Genomic DNA, 18,746 nt, shown 5'->3' on the forward strand with positions numbered 1-18,746 from the left:
TTTTTCCTCAGATCAAGACTAAAGTCAGCTTGTGTGGGAGCTAAGGAAAAACAAGTGGCAGGAAATATTTCTTAGAGTTGTAGACCCAATGACAGAAGTTGTGTTGCTGGGAAGAGTATAAAGTAAGAACTTAGAGGTACATGTCATAAGGTTCATACATTAATCATGTTGGAAGATAATGTTCACAGTCGAGATAAACCTGATATTAAATAATAAATAACTACAGAGAATATATGCAGGCTAGTTTTCTAAGTGGTATGTCAAAGAATAAAGTAAGGAACAGGCGATTTAATTCTAGTACTGTACTATGGGAAAGGCCTAACTAACCTTAAATATAAAGGCATCTTCAGAGAGGAGTGACTGTACTATGATAGAATTTTACTTTGAGTATTAGAGGGATCTAGTGAAGTCTGAGTTTTATGCCTATGTAAACTATCTAGAATTAAGGTCCATTTGGCTAAAGCTGATTAGGCAATTGCATTAAAAGATATGATAGATAAGCAATGGCAAAAATTAAGAAATCAGGTGCATAGCATGCAACAAATATAAATTCCTTTAAAGCACAAAAACCTCACAGATAACATTGTCATATTATTGCTAATGAGAATCCAAGACTTTACCGTATCAAATTCAAAGGTTTATAACGCATCTTCCAATTTGTGAAACCCAGTCTTGTCGACTCTGTGGCCCAAGTAGATCACTAGGGGTGCCTGGAACACACATTTTTCCCTTCTAAGGTGTATGCCCACCTGGATGAAACATCGAAGGTTAAAGTCCAAGTTGTCTAAGTGCTCCTTATTTGTCTTCACTGTTGTTAGTACATGATCTAGATAAATAGTGACCGGAATAGATCTTATAAAATATTCTCTGTCGTCCGCTGTAAAATTGCACAGACTGATGATACCCCAAATGAGAGTCTGGTCTATCAGTACAAATCTTTATGGGTATTAATTGAGGCATACTTCTGGGGATCCTCATCTAACCAAAATTGCAAGTACACACAGTTCATGTCCAGCTTCGTGAAGGACAGCCCCCGTGCTAGCTTTGTACATAAATCCTCTATGCATAGGATTGTGTATTTATCCAGCTGCAAAAAACAGTTTACCATTTGTTTAAAATCCCCACAAATGTAAACCGACCTGTCCAGCATTACAATCAGCACAACCGGTGCTGCCCATTCTGCAAACTGGACTGATTCGATGATTTGTTTGCTTTCCAGCCTTCTGATTTCTGCCTCTACTTTTACCGTATGTCAAATGGCACTGGGTGGGCCTTGTAGAATCATGGAATTGTTTCCTGGTCAACATGTAAGGTGACTTTTTCTCCTGAAAACCTTCCAGGTATTTAATTAGGACTTCACTCACGCAGCCATTTTCTAATTTAAAAACATTGAACCAAGCGAGGTGAATCTTTCTCAAGTGATTTAGCCCCGTCTAGCTTGGGCCTGAGCCTTTTACCACAATCAGTGGTAACTAACCAGCTGCTTCTCATAAGAGAGCAGAACCGAAGTTGTCCCCTTAATCTGTAAAGGTTCTCAGACTGGCCAAGGTCTTATGCAAACTTAAGGGTTGGAATCTAGAGTGAACTTTGTTAGAATTATTCTATGATCAATGAATCACTGTTATTGACCTTTATTAGAACCGGGTAACCATTTAACCGTTTATTTTGATTGGTTTTGATTTGGATGTTGCTAAGCAATTTAACTGTTCCAAACCAAATGTAAGTGGACTTTGCAGGGTGTGTAGTCTCCTGGATACCAGACAATGAATTATTTTAATCAATTTAGGTCTAGTGAGACTCCTTTACTTTCTTGAGTTCATATACCAGCATGGTTTGCCAGCCTGGATCCAGAAGAAAATTTTATCTATTTGCCTGAGGCTTGGCTTTGTTTGGGGTTTTGCTAACCAAGAGTCTCTCTGTCTAAAGTGAGTGAGGTTATGCAATTACCCTCACTCAAGTGGTGTTCCCCAAGCTCAGTCAGCCTGGCGAGAGTGTCCATTTCCATCAGAATACCCTGCAACTCATATGTTCCACTTGCTGCATTTTCCAATGTTAAAGCCAGTTGTAGTGCCTGTTTGAAGTCCTGTTGGGCTTCAGCCAAAAGGTGCTTTTGAGTGGTTACATCATTAATTCCACATATAAAATGGTCTCTCTGCATCTCATTAAGGGTTAAACAATAGTCACATTCCTCTGTCAGTCATCTTAACCTAGCAAAACCCCCAGTATGGATTCCACTGGTTCTCGAGTTGCTAAATAAAATCAATAGCATCTCAGAATTAGAGATGGCTTGGAAATATTCCTTAACCCATTCCTTCAACTCTTGGAAAGTTTTAGTATCTGGTGCCTCAGGGAAACTTAGGCTCTGAATAATCAAAAAAGCTCCACAAGCTGTCAGGAGAATTACTCATTGCTTTTTATCTATCTCAATGTCAATTGCCCAGAAAAGTAAAGCATTTTTTCCACGTACTGGGCTCAATGTTTGATGGCAGAAGCAAAAGAGTCAAGTTCCCAAATAACAGAATCATGCCAGAAATTCTTAGCCCAATTCAAAGATGACTGTTGCGAACAAATTTCTTCAGGCGCATTCTTTTCCCTTGTTGCCACTGAAATAACTCAATAGTGGCCAGTAACTCATCACCTTTTATTTACATGTGGAAAGCTCTTGATACTAATCCAGTTTCCTCAGAGCTAGCTCTCAGAGTGAACAGGATGTTTGATATTCCTGTTGTTATTTGTCAGCCAAGGCTCCCTGAGTGGACCAGATTAACAGCCGAAATCAGGGAATTCATATTCCATAAGGTCCACCAGTTGACCTTGTTATAATCACTACAGCAGGTTCAACCTTCTTGCAAATAGCATCTAAAATCTAGTTAGAAACTGACTGTTTTCATCCCCGCTTCACTTGATAATCTGTATCCTTTACATCTGGTGAAATAAGAAGATTTTCCTTTACAAATTCTGTCAATATTTCTTTAATTGTCAGTATGGATTGTGAGATCTCTTCATCCTTCAGGTTGATACATAATTTTGGCTTTCCAGTTTGTTTCACTATTACCCATTCTGTAGTAGGTGTCACTTTCTGGATACTCCCTTCTCTTTTCTACCTCAGCTTTCAAGCTGGACCAGAGGGCAGCTGGAATTTATTTTGGCAGCTGCTGAATTGGTCTTGCAGCTACTTCAAGATGTCATTCTCCAGGAAGACATCCGAATTCTGTCAACACACCATTGTACTCCTTGTGGAATCCATTCCACATCAGGAGTCTAACAGCCGCAACATGTTGCAAGTTGTTTTTGGAATGTGAAAGTTATCAGTTAAGCTTTGGGTTTGCTGTGGCTGAGCTGAGTGGCTTTATTTCCTGTCATCAGTGACTTGAAACTCAATGTCTTCGTATTGCATTTGGTTCTCAGAGTGAACTGTCCTCTGGCACAGGTATGGTATCATCATATAGCTTCAGATTTACTTGTTTCAAGGCTTCACTTGTGGATCACCATGTTGTACCACTTTACACAAATCTTCAAAGATCACATGTTGCATCAGTATCTATCTGACATTTTATCTTGACCTGATGTTCTTATTCTGCATTCCTCATTCAGTCACAATTCATCTAGCGGTTGTTTGGTGCAGGGTGATTTGTCAGAATCTTCAGCCGATATCTCTTTTCGCCATTTGGACTTGCTTCATTGTGCTTCCTTCTGAGCACATTGGTTGGGTGCAAAATGATTCTGTTCGGTCTTCTGCAGTATTTTCATCCTGCGCTCTGTCTGTGATTGTTCAGCCCTTTCGGCCTGATGTATCTATCAGCACAATGCAAGACCTGAACTGTTCTACCATGACTTTGCTCGAACTGCTAATTTTCAACCTTAGCACTTTTGCACATGCCAATCATTTTCCTGAGAGTAAGCGTCTTCTCTTCCAGTAGGATCACAGTCTCTGGAAAAAATGCACACGTCCTGTGTCTGTTTATATCACTCTGTTCACTTCTATTCAGCTGCCATGGGATGCCAATAGTGAGTAATTGCTCTTATTATTGCTGCACAAGTTGCCTCAAGATTGATCTATTCACATTCTGCCTTTTATCCAAGGAACCTGGAATTCTTGCTGAACATTTCTCAGTTCATGTGTTTGTTATTGTCATATATAAATACCAAAACTGGTTTCTGAATACTTTTGATTGTTGTGGACTGGAAACTACACCAGTCTAAATTGTGTGTAGGTATTTAAGCATCTGAAAAAGGTTACCGTTAAGAAGACTCATGAACATATGATTTTATTTGATATATTATTCTCACATGTACCTAGGTACAGTGAAAAGTTTTGCATGCAGTACAGGAAGATCATATTATACAAAATCTGTAAGAATAATAAAACAGAACGAGGAATATAATGTTACAGAGAACATTGTTAGCAATTTTGACAGACTTAGAATTGAGGTTTAAAAGAGCAGAATACTTGCATGATACGTAAGAGCAAGTTCTACTGTAAAGAGCTCAGAAATAGTTGCTATGCTGGCACCATAGAGTCATAGAAATGTACAGCATGGAAACAGACCCTTCAGTCCAACTTGTCCATGCTGACCAGGTATCCTAGTCCCACCTGCCAACACTGGGCCCATATCCCTCCAAACCCTTCCTATTCATATACCCATCCAGGTGCCTTTCAAATGTTGCATTTGTACCAGCCTCCACCACTTCCTCTGGCAGCTCATTCCACTCACACACCATCATTTGCATGAAAAGGTTGCCCCTCAGGTCTGTTTCATATCTTTCCCCTCTCACCCCAAACCTATGCCCTCTAGTTCTGGACTCCCAGACCCCAAGGAAGAGACTTTGTCTATTTACCCTATCCATGTCCCTCATGATTTTAAAATGTCTATAAGGTCACTCCTCAGCCTCCGATGCTCCAGGAAAAACAGCCCTAGCCTATTCAACCTCTCTCTATAGCTCAAATCCTCCAACAATGGCAACATCCTTGTAAATCTTTTCTGATCCCTTTCAATTTTCACAACATCCTTCCGATAGGAAGGAGACTGGAATTGCACACAAATTTCAAAAGTGGCCTAACCAATGTCCTGTACAGCTGCAACATGACTTCCCAACTCCTTTACTCAGTAGTCTGATCACTAAAGGAAAGCATACCAAATGCCTTCATCACTATACTATCAGCCTGTGACTCCACTTTCAATGAGCTCTGAACCTGCACTCCAAGGTCTCTTTGTTCTGCAACACTCCCTAGGACCTTACCATTAAGTGTATAGATTTGGTTTCCCAAAATGCAGCACTTTGCATTCATCTAAATTAAACTCCATTTGCCACTTCTCAGCCCATTGGCCCATCTGATTAAGATCATGATGTAATCTGAGGTAACCTTCTTCATGTCCACTACACCTCCAATTTTGGTGTCATCTGAAAACTTACTAACCATACCTCCTCTGTTCACATCCAAATCATTTATATAAATGACGAAAAGTAGTGAACCCAGCACAAGACCTCCAGTCTGAAAAACAACCCTCCAACACCACCCTCTGTCTCCTACCCTTAAGCCAGTTCTGCATCCAAATGGCTAGTTCTCTTGCGAACCAGTCTCCCATGGGAATCTTGTTGAATGCCTTACTGAAGTCCATACAAATCACATCTACCGCTCTGCCCTCATCAATCCTCTTTGCTACTTCTTCAAAAAACTCAATCAAGTTTGTGAGACATGATTTTTCATGCATAAAGCCATCTTGAATCTTAATGGTGTGGACATAAAACAACCACAAAAATACTAGAGAAGCTCAGCTGATCTGTCATGATAATGTCATGATATGGAGATGCTGGTGTTGGACTGGGGTGCACAAAGTCAGAAGTCAACTGACACTAAGTTATAGTCCAACAGGTTTATTTAAAATCACAAGCTTTTGGAGTGCTGCTCCTTCATCACCTGATGGTGTAACATCTGATGATGATGTCACATGAACTTGTGGGCAGTTCAAATGAGTAAGATCATTTCCTCAAGATTTGTCTGTCATATTAATGTAACCTGTAAGTAGTTGCAATAAACCATACGTTAACCATAATAGACTTTTTTAGTTAGACCAAGAGGTGTAACCAGACCAAGCAGGTCCTATAGTTTCCCAAACCTTCATCATGAGGAGTAGCTCATATAGGGCAGTAAGTTGCCATCGGCAAACAACATATACAAATTATTAGTAGAGACACAATTCATCTATTTCCCTCATCTCATCACATATGAGCTATTCACCTCCTGTGCTATAGTTACTATGAAGACAAAAACAAAATCTATATTGATACAGATAGAATAAATAACTAATCCATCTCACTAATTGTGTAGCATACCCCAAGATCATTTAATAATGGAAGTGAGTTGAAGAAAAATGAGTAGACAAATTACAAAGTTAAATAAAAAAATATATAATAATAATATGGGTGGATTTTAAAGTACTGGTATTAACTGGAAGGATAGATAATGATGACATGAAATAGAGTTCCTGTAATGTGTTCAGGACCCCTTTATATAATCCAACATGTAAAAAAATCAACAAGGGAGTCTTGGGGGAGGAGTGCGGTTGCTATGAGATTTGATAACAGGGAATGAACCAAACCAGCTCAAAGGAGTAAAAAGAGGGTAACATCTCGGTAGTGGTGACCGTAATGAAATGGGTTTTAATTATTAGTTCCATTGGTTTGTGATTAGAGAGACACAATAGCATGGGTCCCATTCGCGCACCAGTTGTGGTTACCACAAAGGATTCTCCTTCTCACCCTCTCCCCTCACCTGAGACATGGTGACCCTCAGGTTAAATCATAACCAGTCATCTCTTTCTAATGAGAGAGCATCCCTGGCTAGGACTATGGCAAGAAGGTGGTACATATGCTGAAAACAAAATTTGGAGAAATCTGAGATTGAAGGTTGAGAATACAAAATTATAATATTGAAAAACAACATTGTAAAATAACAATGGAAACATATCTAACCAAATTCAACATACACTCATAGATTCAAATGCATTGTTTGGTTTTAGTTAGTTCATATAAAGCTAAATTTACAATGGCAGGGGACCTCAGAGCCGTGGCATGTGACTCTTGCTTCCTGTGGGAGCTTAGGAGCGTGTCTGACATTCCTGACTCTTACACTTGCAAGACGTGTGTCCAGCTGCAGCCATTGCTTGACCGCATGACGGCTGTGGTGCTACGGATGGACGCACTGTGGAGCATCTGCGATGCTGAGGAGGTCGTGGATAGAACGTTTAGTGAACTGGTCACACCGCAGTTTAGAATTGATGACGGAGACAGTGAATGGGTGACCAAAAGACAGAAAGAGAGTAGGAAGGCAGTGCAAGTGTTCCCTGCAGTCATCTCCCTCCAAAACAGGTATATCTTTTTGGATACTGTTGGAGGAGATGGCTCACCAGGAGAGGGCAGCAATTGTTAAGATCATGGTTTACTGTGGCAGGCACTGCTGTTCAGAAGGGCGGGAAAAAGACTCATAGGGCCACAGTCATAGGGGATTCTATTGTGAGGGGAGTAGATAGGTGGTTCTGTGGCCGAAAAAGGGACTCCCAGATGGTCCCAGATGGTATGTTGCCTCCCAGGTGCTCGGGTCAGGGATGTCACCGATTGGCTGCAGAGCATTCTAAAAGGGGAGGGTGAACAGCCAGTTGTCTTGGTGCATATAGGCACTAACAATATAAGTAGAAAACGAGATGAGGTCTTGAAAGAAGAATTCAGGGAGCTAGGAGAGAAGTTAAAGGGGAGGACCTCAAAGGTAGTGATCTCGGGATTACTACCAGTGCCACGTGCTAGCCAGTGTAGAAATGAAAAAATAGGCAGGATGAACACGTGGCTTGAGAGATGGTGTAGGAGGGAGGGGGTTCAAATTTGTTGGACATTGGGACCGAGTCTGGGGAAGGTGTGACTATTCCAAAATGGACAGTCGACATCTGAACCAGACCAAAACCAATGTCTTTGGGGAATTTTTGTTACTGCTGTAAGGGAGCTTTAAACTAATGTGGCAGGGGTCTGGGAAACGGAAGAGAAAACAAGTGGACAGCGAGGTGGAGATTGGAGACTGTAAGAATCATGAAGATAGCATTAGTAAAGGGAAAATACGCAGAGAGCAAGTGAGCGCAAAAGAACTGGTGGCCTGAAACGCATTTACTTTAATGCAAGGAGTGTAGTGTGTACGGCAGATGAACTTAGGGCTTAGATTGGTGCCTGGAAGTATGACGTTATTGGAATGACAGAGACTTGGTTGAAGGAAGGGCATGATGATTGGCAACTAAATGTTCCAGGATATCGACGCTTCAGACAGGACAGGGAGGGAAGTAAAGGGGTAGGGGGGAAGTTGCATTGCTGTGCAGGGATGATATCATGGCTGTGCTAAAGGAGGACGCTATGGAGGTCTTGGGTAGTGAGGCATCATGGGTGAAGCTGTGAAATAAGAAGGGTGCAGTTACATTGTTGGGGCTGTATTACAGGCCCCCCAACAGTGAACGTGAGGTAGAAGAACAAATGAATAAACAGATTATGAAAGGTGTAGAGGCAATAGGTAGTGGTGATGGGAGATTTTAATTTTCCCAACATTGACTGGGATACACTTAGAGTCAGAGGTTTGGATGGGGTAGAATTACTACAAAGCGTCCAGGAGAGCTTTCTAGAGCAGTATGTCAATAGTCTATCAATGGAAGAGGCCATATTGGTCCTGGTACTGGGGAATGAGCCAGGACAGGTGGTAGAAGTTGCGGTGTGGGATTTCTTTGGGAACAGTGACCACAATTCTGTAAGTTTTATATTACTCGTAGACAAAGATGAGAGTGGTCCTAAGGGAGGAGCACTAAACTGGGCAAAGGCCAATTATATCAAAATTAGGCAGGAGCTCGGAAATGTGGATTGGACACAGCTATTTGAAGGGAAGTCCACTATTTGATATGTAGGAGGCTTTCAAAGATAGTGCAGGATAGACATGTCCTGTTGAAAGCAAAGGATAGGAAGGGTAACATTCGTGAGCTGTGGATGACAGGAAAAATTGTACGACTAGCCAAGAGGAAAAGGGAAGCGTATATAGGGTCTAGGCAGCTAAGAACAGTACGAGCCCTGGAGGAATATCGGAAGAGAAGGATAAGTCTTAAACGAGAAATCAAGTGGGCTAAAAGGGGTCATGAAATAGCTTTAGCAAGCAGAATTAAGAAGAATCCCAAAGCATTTTATTTTTATATAAGAAGCAAGTGGGTAACTAAAGAAAGGATTGGTCCACTGAAGGATAATGAAGGAAGGCTGTGTGTCGAACCTGAGAGAATGGGTGAGATTCTAAATGATTACTTTACATCAGTGTTCACTGAGGAGAGGAAGATGATGAATCTTGAGATTAGAGATAGAAGTTTGATTAGTCTGGATCAAGTTGGCATATGTAGGGAAGATGTTTTGGGTAGGCTAGAGGTTATTAAGGTGGACAAAGCCCCAGGACCGGATGGGATCTGTCCCAGGTTGCTGAGGGAGGCAAGAGAGGAAATAGCTGGGGCTCTGACAGATATCTTTGTGCATCCTTAAATACAGGTGAGGTGCCGGAGGACTGGAAGGTTGCTCAGGTTGTCCCCCTGTACAAGAAGGGACATGGGGATATTCCGGGTAACTACAGACCAGTGAGCCTGACGTCGGTGGTGGGGAAGTTGGTGGAGAGGGTACAGAGAGATAGGATCTATTTATATTTGGAAAGGAATGAGCATATTGGTGATGGGCAACATGGTTTTGTGTGGGGGAGACCGTACCTTACCAACTTGATAGAGTTCTTCGAGGAAGTGACCAGTTGCTAGATGAAGGAAGGGCTATTGATGTCATATACATGGATTTTAATAAGGAGTTTGATAAGGTTCTCCATGGTAGACTAATGGAAAAAGTGTGTGCAGGGTGTTCTAGCTAGGTGGATAAAGAACTGGTTGAGCAACAGGAGGCAGAGAGTAGTAGTTGAAGGGAGTTTCTCGAAATGGAGGAAGGTGACCAGTGGTGTTCTACAAGGGTCAGTATTGGGACCACTGTTGTTTGTAATATACATACATGATCTAAAAAAAGGCACTGTTGGTATGATCAGCAAGTTTGCAGATGACACAAAGATTGGTGGAGTAGCAGAAAGCATAAGGGAATACAGGAGGATATAGATAGACTGGACAGTTGGGCGGAAAAGTGGCAGATAGCTTTCAATCCAGACAAATTTGAGGTGATGCATTTAGGTAAGTCTAATTCTGAAGAGAATTATACAATGAACGGAAGAGCCTTGGGAAACGTTAATGGGCAGAGAGATCTGGGAGTGCAGGTCCATTGTACCCTGAAGATTGCTGCACAGGTGGATAGTGTTGGCAAGAAGGCATATAGTAGGCCTGCCTTCATTGAATGGGGTATTGAGTACAAGAGCTGGAAAGTCATGTTAAAATTGTACAAGACATTGGTTCAGCCGCATTTAGAATATTGTGTATAGTTCTGGTCACCAGATTAACAAAAGGATGTGGACGCTTTGGAGAGGGTGCTGAGAAAGTTTATGAGGATGTTGCCTGGTACGGAAGGTGCTAGCTATGAAGAGAGGTTGAGTAGGTTAGGTTTATTTTCATTAGAAAAGAAGAGATTGAGGGGGGACCTGATCGAGGTTTACAAAATCATGAAGGGTATAGACAGGGTGGATAGAGACACGCTTTTTCCCAGGGTGAAGGATTCAATAACGAGAGGTCACGCTTTCAAGGTGAGAGGTGAAAAGTTTAAGGGGGATACGCGCGGCAAGTACTTCACGCAGAGCGTGGTGATCATCTGGAACGCATTGCCAGCAGAGGCGGGCAAGGTAGATTCATTTAAGATGCGTCTGGACAGATACATGAGTAGGTAGGGAGCAGAGGGATACAAATGCTTAGCAATTGACCAGCAGGTTTAGACTGTACATTTGGATCAGCTCAGGCTTGGAGAGCCGAAGGGCCCGTTCCTGGGCTGTAAATTTTCTTTGTTCTTTGTTCTATTCATCGAGATGTACAACACGGAAACAGACCCTTCAGTCCAACTCGTCCATGCCGACCAGATATCCCAACCTCATCGAGTCCCATTTATCAGCACTTAGCCCATTTCCCTCTAAATCTTTCCTATTCATATACCCACTCAGATGCCTGTTAAATGTTGTAATTTTACTAGCCTCCACCATTTTCTCTGGTAGCTCATTCCATACATACATGACAATCTGCGTAAAAAGTTGCCCCTTAGTACCTTTTATATCTTTCCCCTCTCACCTTAAACCTATGCCCTCTTGTTCTATATTTTTTCTATTTACCCTATCCATGCCCCTCATGATTTTATAAACCTCCATGAGGTCACCCCTCAGCCTCAGCCTATTCAGTCCCACCTATAGCTCAAATCCTCCAACCCTGGCAACATCCTTGTAAATCTTTTTTGAACACTTTCAAGTTTCACAACATCCTTCTGATAAGAATGAGACCAGCATTAGAATTAGAATCCTACAGTGTGGAAACAGGCCCTTCAGCCCAGCAAGTCCACACGAACCCTCCGAAGAGCATCCCAACCAGACCCACCTCCTCCACCCCACCATCCCACATTTACCCCTGACTAATACAGCAAGCCTATACATCTCAGAACACTATGGCCAATTTAGCATGGCCAAACCATTGTGGTTTGACCCACAATGCTGTTAACGAGGGAATTCGAGGATTTTGACCCAACAACAATGATGATATATTTCCCAGTCAGGATACTGAGTGGCTTGAATTGCACGCAATATTCCAAAAGCGGTCTAACCAACATCCTGTACAGCCGCAACATGACCTCCCAACTCCTATACTGAATGCTCTGATCAGTAAAGGAAAGCATACCAAATGCCTTCTTCACCATCCTATCTACCTGTGACTCCACTTTCGAGGAGCTATGAACGTGCACTCTAAGGTCTCTTTGTTCAGCAACACTCCCGAAACCTTACCATTAAGTAAAAATCCTGCTAAGATTTGTTTTCCAAAAATGCAGCACCTTGCAGTTATCTCAATTAAACTCTCTCTGCCACTCCTCAGCCCATTGGCCCATCTGATCAAGATCCCGCTGTAATCTGAGGTGATCTTCTTCGCTGTCCACTGCATCTCCAATTTTGGTGTCACTGCAAACTTACTAACTATATCTCCTATGTTCATATTCAAATCTTTTATATAAATGACGAAAAGTAGTGGACCCAGCACCAATCCTTGTGGCACTCCACTGGTCACAGGCCTCCAGTCTGAAAAACAACCTTCCACCACCATTCTCTGTCTTCGACCTTCGAGCCAGTTCTGTATCCAAATGGCTAGTTCTCTCTGTATTCCATGACATCAAATCTTGCTAACCAGTCTCCCATGGAAAACCTTGTCAAACGCCTTACTGAAGTCCATATAGATCACGTCCACTGCTCTGCCCTGATCAATCCTCTTTGTTACTTCCTCAAAATACTCAGTCAAGTTCGTGAGTTATGATTTCCTATGCACAAAGTCATGTTGATTATGCCTAATCAGTCCTTGCCTTTCCAAATACATGTCCCTCATGATTTCCTCCAACAACCTGCCCATCACCAATGTCTATAGTTCCCTGGCTTGTCCTTACCACCTTTCTTAAATAGTGGTACCATGTTAGTTAACCTCCAGTCTTCTGGCACCTCACCCGTGGCTATTGATGATAAAAATATCTCAGCAAGGGGCCCAGCAATCACTTCCTTAGCTTCCCATGGAGCTCTCGGGTACACCTGATCAAGTCCTGTGGATTTAGCCAGCTTTATGTGTTTCAAGACATCCAGCACTTCCTCCTCAAAATGTCACCATCTATTTCCCCACATTCGATATCTTCCATGTCCTTTTCCACAGTAAATACTGATGCAAAATACTTGTTTAGTATCTTCCCCATCTTCTGCATCTCCACACAAAGGCTGCCTTGCTGACCTTTGAGGGGCCCTATTCTCTCCCTCGTTACCCTTTTATCCTTCATGTATTTCTAAAAACCCTTTGGATTCTCCTCAACCCTATTTAACACAGCTATCTCATGCCCCCTTTTTACCCTCTTGATTTCCCTTTTAAGTATACTCCTACTGCCTTCATACTCTTCTAAGGATTCACTCGATCTATCCTGTCTATATCTGACATATGCTTCCTTCTTTTTCTTAATCAAAGCCTCAATTTCTTCAGTCATCCAGCATTCCCTACACCTACCAGCTTTTCTTTTACCCTACCCAACTATACTGTCTATGGACTCTCTTCATCTCACTTCTGAAGGCTTCTCATTTTCCAGCCGTCCCTCTACCTGTGAACATCTGCCCCCAATCAGCTTTTGAAAGTTTTTGCCTAATACTGCCAATATTAGCCTTCCTACAATTTAGAACTTCAACTGTTAGATCTGGTCTATCCTTTTCCATCACTATTTTAAAACTAATAGAATTATGGTCGCTGGCCCTAAAGTGCTCCCCCACTGTCACCTCAGTCACCTGCCCTGCCTTATTTCCCAAGAGTAGGTCAAGTTTTGCACCTTCTCTAGTAGGTACACCCACATACTGACCCAGAAAAATTTCTTGTACACTCTTAACAAATTCCTTTCCATCTAAACCCTTAACACTATGGCAGTCCCGCTCTATGTTTGGAAAGTTAAAATCCCCTACCATAACCACTCTATCATTCTTACAGATAACTGAAATCTCCTTACAAATTTGTTTCTCAATTTTCCGCTGACTATTAGGGGGTCTATAACACAATCCCAATAAGGTGATCATCACTTTCTTATTTCTCAGTTCCATCCAAATAACCCCTGGATGTATTTCTGTGAATATCCTCCCTCAGTACAGCTGTAATGTTATCCCTTATCAAAAACACCACTCTCCCTTCCCCCCCACCCTTTGCCTCCCCTTCTGTCCTTCCTATAGCATATATTCTGGAACATTAAGCTGCCAGTCCTGTACATCCCTTAGCCATGTTTCTGTAATTGTTATGATATCCCAGTCCCATGTTCCTAACCATGCCCTGAGTTCATCTGCTTTCCCTGTTAGGCCTCTTGCATTGAAATAAAAGCAGTTTAATTGATCAGTCCTACCTTGTTCTCTGCTTTGTTCCTGCCTGCCCTGACTGTTTGACTTGCTTCTTTTCTCAACTGTACCAGTCTCAGATTGATCTCTTTTCTCACTATCTCCCTGGGTCCCACCCCACCACCTTAGTAGTTTAAATCCTCCCGAGCAGTTCTACCAAATCTCCATGCCAGTATATTAGTCCCCTTCCAATTCAGGTGCAATCCATCCTGCTTATCAAAGTCACGTCTACTCCAGAAGAGATTCCAATTATCCAAAAATGTGAATCCTTCTCCCATACACTATCTCTTCAGCCACGCATTCATCTGCTCTATCCCCCTATTCCTACCCTCACTAGCCCATAGCACCAGGAACAATCCAGACATTACTACCCTCGAGGACCTCCTTTTCAAATTCCTGCCTAACTTTCTATATTCTCCCTTCAGAATCTTATCCCTTTCCCATCTTATGTCGTTAGTACCAATATGTACAATGACCTCATGCTGGGCCCTCTCCCCTTGGAGAACATTTGACAACCTCTCTGAGACATCCTTGATCCTGGCACCAGTGACGCAGCACACCATTCTGATTTTTTGCTGCTGGCCACAGAAATGTCTGTCTGTGCACCTGACTAGAGAGTCCCCTCACACAACTGATCTCTTGGAACCCGATGTACCCCTCATTACATTGAGAGCCAGTCCTAATACCAGAATCTTGGCTGTTCGTGCCACATTCCCCTGAAAGTCCATCACCCCCTACATTTTCCAAAACAGCATACTTGTTTGAAATGGGGATAGCCACAGAAGACTCCTGTTACTACCCATCTACCTCTCCTACCTTTCTTGGAGTTAACTCATCTACTTGACTGTATCTGCAGCTTTTTCTCCCTTCCTCTAACTGCCATCAATTACACTCCCTAGCTCTTGTAAATTCTTTCATGCCTCTAATAGTCGCTCCAATGATCCATTCGATCTGACAGGATTCACAACCAACAACTATTACTGCAGATATAATCATTAGTAACCCTTAAACTTTCCAGAAACTTCCACATCCAACAAGGAAAGCATATCACACTACTAAAGGGCATTTTGCTCCTTCCAATCCACAGACCCAGAAAATAGCACCATCTTATTGCTCTACAAAATACTGCTCTACGGTAACTTGATACTTATGGCTTATATTTTAAAATTTAATCAAGAGACAGATCGCAATAAAAACATATAATCAAGAAAGAACCCATCCTGCTCACTATTGTAGATTTGCAGCAAGGCTATACTTAAAACTATTTACTTATCTGTTTCTGTGCTGTGATTCCTCCCAAACAGATTGCTCCAAGATCAGTTGTGAATTTTGTTGTTTGTTAGGTTTTCCTAGACACACTCCGATGTACAGTGATGTGTGAATTCAAACAGCAAAGGCTGTAACTGCGCAGATTCACTGCAATGTAAGTTAGCAGTGTGGGCTTCTTTTTCTCTCTCCCTTACAGACCATGTGCTTGCTGCCTTTGTTTGTCTTTCGCCCTTTTATAACCGCTGGTGTTTTTGACTTTTTTTTCTCCCAAGTTTCAAAACAATTGCAACAGCATGTAAAACAGTAATGGCTGCTCCTGGAATTCAAAGAAATACCTCCAACACATAAAATACCTCAAAAAAGGAGCAGCCTGTTACAGCCAGAAATTTTTCCCGTCCTCCATCTTGGCAGAGTGCAGGAAATTTTATTCCAGGAAAAGGAATGAATGAAATAAACACTAGCCAGACTTCATGAATAAATCAAGACATAAAGTAATATTTGAATTTTTTAAACAGACAAAAATTACTTCAACAGCAGAGGAATGCAGACTAACAGTATACAAAGAGATTTGGAGAAAAATGACAATCTATTGGAAAACAAAAGGAACTTTAAAATTCAATTGTCAAGGAACATAAATCAAAATAATAAAATGTTTTACACTTCTGCATTGACTAAATGGGAAGCTTGTGATTAGAATGGAACCACCAGGTGACAGGCAGGCTAATACCACAGAAAACAATAAAGGGAAAGCAGAAATATTCAACAATTATTTTGTTTGGACTTTTCCCTTGGAAAGAACAGGGAGGTGTGACACTGAATCATAAGATAAGCAATGAGATGAGTTAAATAAAAATTTGGGATATATTGCATAAACTAAACAAAAGTAAAATGAATGGAACTCCTGTTCCACGGTAATGTCCATATATTTTTAAAGAATCTGAGGAAGTGATAGCAAAGGCATTACCACACACATATTAATAACTGGTTAGAACAAAAAAGGTATAGTGGCTGAGGAATGGCAGAAAACTAATTTTATCCCGATATTTGAGGAGGGAGAGAGAACATGTCCAGAAAATTATCAACCTGTCAGCTTGATACAATTAGGAGGAAAGTTATAGCATCTCCAATAAATGAGAGATAGAAGAACATCTGGAAATAAAAAGGTAACACAACTTTTATAATATGCCCCTTAATAAACTAATAAATTAGGTCAAGGAATGTGGAAATGGGGGCAAATGGTGGCACGGATTGGCTGGCTGGCTTTAAAACTGAAAGCAGAGTGGGGACAGAGGGATGTTATTCAGTCTGGTAGAACGTAGAAATTAATACTTTATAATGATCTGCTGTAGTGCTGTTCACAATTTACATGAGTTATTTGGACAAATTTATAAATTTGTACCTGACACCAAATTGAAGTGAACTACAACAAGTTTCAGTAGAATATTAATAAAACTTGCTGACTGAACAGATAATTGGTGAATGAAGTTAAGCATAAAGAAATGTATTCTGATACATGTTGCTGGCAAGAACAGGGAAGCCACTTATTACTTAGAAGATACAAGCCCTAGAAGGATAAGGAACAAAAATACCGAATAGATTTTAATGGAGTGGGCACAGAAGTAATTTTATTTTGGGATGAAGAGTGTATTGGAGCCCTCAATATCGGTGATCACCACAAAATTCAATCACAATTTCAGAAGAAATGTCTGCACCGAGAGTGGTAAGAATGAGGAAATTGCTACCACAGGAAATTGAGGCAAGAGTTGCAAATGTATTTAAGAGATGCATTTCCACATTGTAGGGATTCCATTTTAATCTATTCTATTCCTATAATACAATCAGACGAGAAGGAGAAACATTATGTTTACAATGGCAGATCAGATGAGAAAAGGTGGAGGGAGGCTTGCTTGGGAGAGCAGTATTACCATGGACTTGTTGAGCCAAATGACCTGATCTGTGCCATATTTTCGATATAATCGTATATAATTACTTTGAGAGAGATAAGTTAGCCTTCCACTATGCTAACCACACACACACCTGATCCTCTATTCAGGCAAACTTGCAGTGCGTTTTGCAAACTGCTGCACACTGCAATTATGTGGATGAGCAGCCAGTAAGATATTGAGCTGCTGTTTGTCCCAACACAGCTGGGCACAGACAACACAGTGCAGTGCAATTCCCTGCCTAAAGACTGGCATCGGTATGGCAATTGTTTGCATTTCAATTTGATGAAAAGACAATTCAGAAGAGGTATAAACAGAATGTCAATTTTCCATGGCCCATTTTGTCCTCCAACTCAAGATGTATTTAAAACCCGAAGTTTATCGAATTCCTCACATAAGAAACATCAGAGGTCATTATTTTCTTCACAGCTTTTAAAGTTTTAAAACCAATGTTTATTATAAAAGTCCAGTGACTCAGTAATAATATTCTTGCTGCATAAAGTCATAGAGTCATAGAGATGTACAGCATGGAAACAGAACCTTCGGTCCAACCCGTCTATGCCGACCAGATATCCAAACCCAATCTCGTCCCACCTGCCAGCACCCAGCCCATATCCCTCCAAACCCTTCCTATTCATATACCCATCCAAATGCCTTTTAAATGTCGCAATTGTACCAGCCTCCACCACTTCCTCTGGCAGCTCATTCCATACACATACCACCCTCTGCGTGCAAAAGTTACCCCTTAGATCTCTTTTATATCTTTCCCCTCTCACCCTAAACCTATGCCCTCTAGTTCTGGACTCCCCGACCCCAGGGAAAAGACTTTGCCTATTTACCCTATCCATGCCCCTCATAATTTTGTAAACCTCTATAAGTTCACCCCTCAGCCTCCGACACTCCAGGGAAAACAGCCCCAATCTGTTCAGCCTCTCCCTATAGCTCAAATCCTCCAACCCTGACAACATCCTTGTAAATCTTTTCCAAACCCTTTCAAGTTTCACAAAATCTTTCTGGTAGGAAGGAGACCAGAATTGCACACAATATTCCCACAGTGGCCTAACCAATGTCCTGTACAGCTGCAACATGACCTCCCAACTCATGTACTCAATACTCTGACCAATAAAGGAAAGCATACCAAACGCCTTCTTCACTATCCTATCGACCTGCAACTCTACTTTCAAGGAGCTACGAATCTGCACTCCGAGGTCTCTTTGTTCAGCAACACTCCCTAGGACCTTACCATTGAATGTATAAGTCCTCCTAAGATTTGCTTTCCCAAAATGCAGCACCTCGCATTTATCTGAATTATACTCCATCTGCCACTTCTCAGCTCATTGGCCCAACTGGTCCAGATCCTGTTGTAATCTGAGGTGACCCTCTTCACCACTATACCTTCAATTTTGGTGTCATCTGCAAACTTACTAACTGTACCTCTTATGCCCGCATCCAAATCATTTATGCAA

At 41.6% G+C, this 18,746-nt stretch overlaps 1 protein-coding gene across 5 annotated transcripts in view; it reads right to left on the bottom strand.

Moving 5' to 3' along the window:
- Positions 1–18,746, bottom strand: part of LOC148148840 (sodium- and chloride-dependent neutral and basic amino acid transporter B(0+)-like) — a 134,923-nt gene that overhangs the window by 43,269 nt on the left and 72,908 nt on the right. The gene's annotated exons all lie outside the window — the stretch shown is intronic.

This window comes from Chiloscyllium plagiosum, unplaced genomic scaffold (genome assembly GCF_037043375.1).
Source record: "Chiloscyllium plagiosum isolate Xiang-an unplaced genomic scaffold, Cpla_swu_hap1 HiC_scaffold_11, whole genome shotgun sequence".
Lineage (NCBI taxonomy): Eukaryota > Metazoa > Chordata > Chondrichthyes > Orectolobiformes > Hemiscylliidae > Chiloscyllium > Chiloscyllium plagiosum.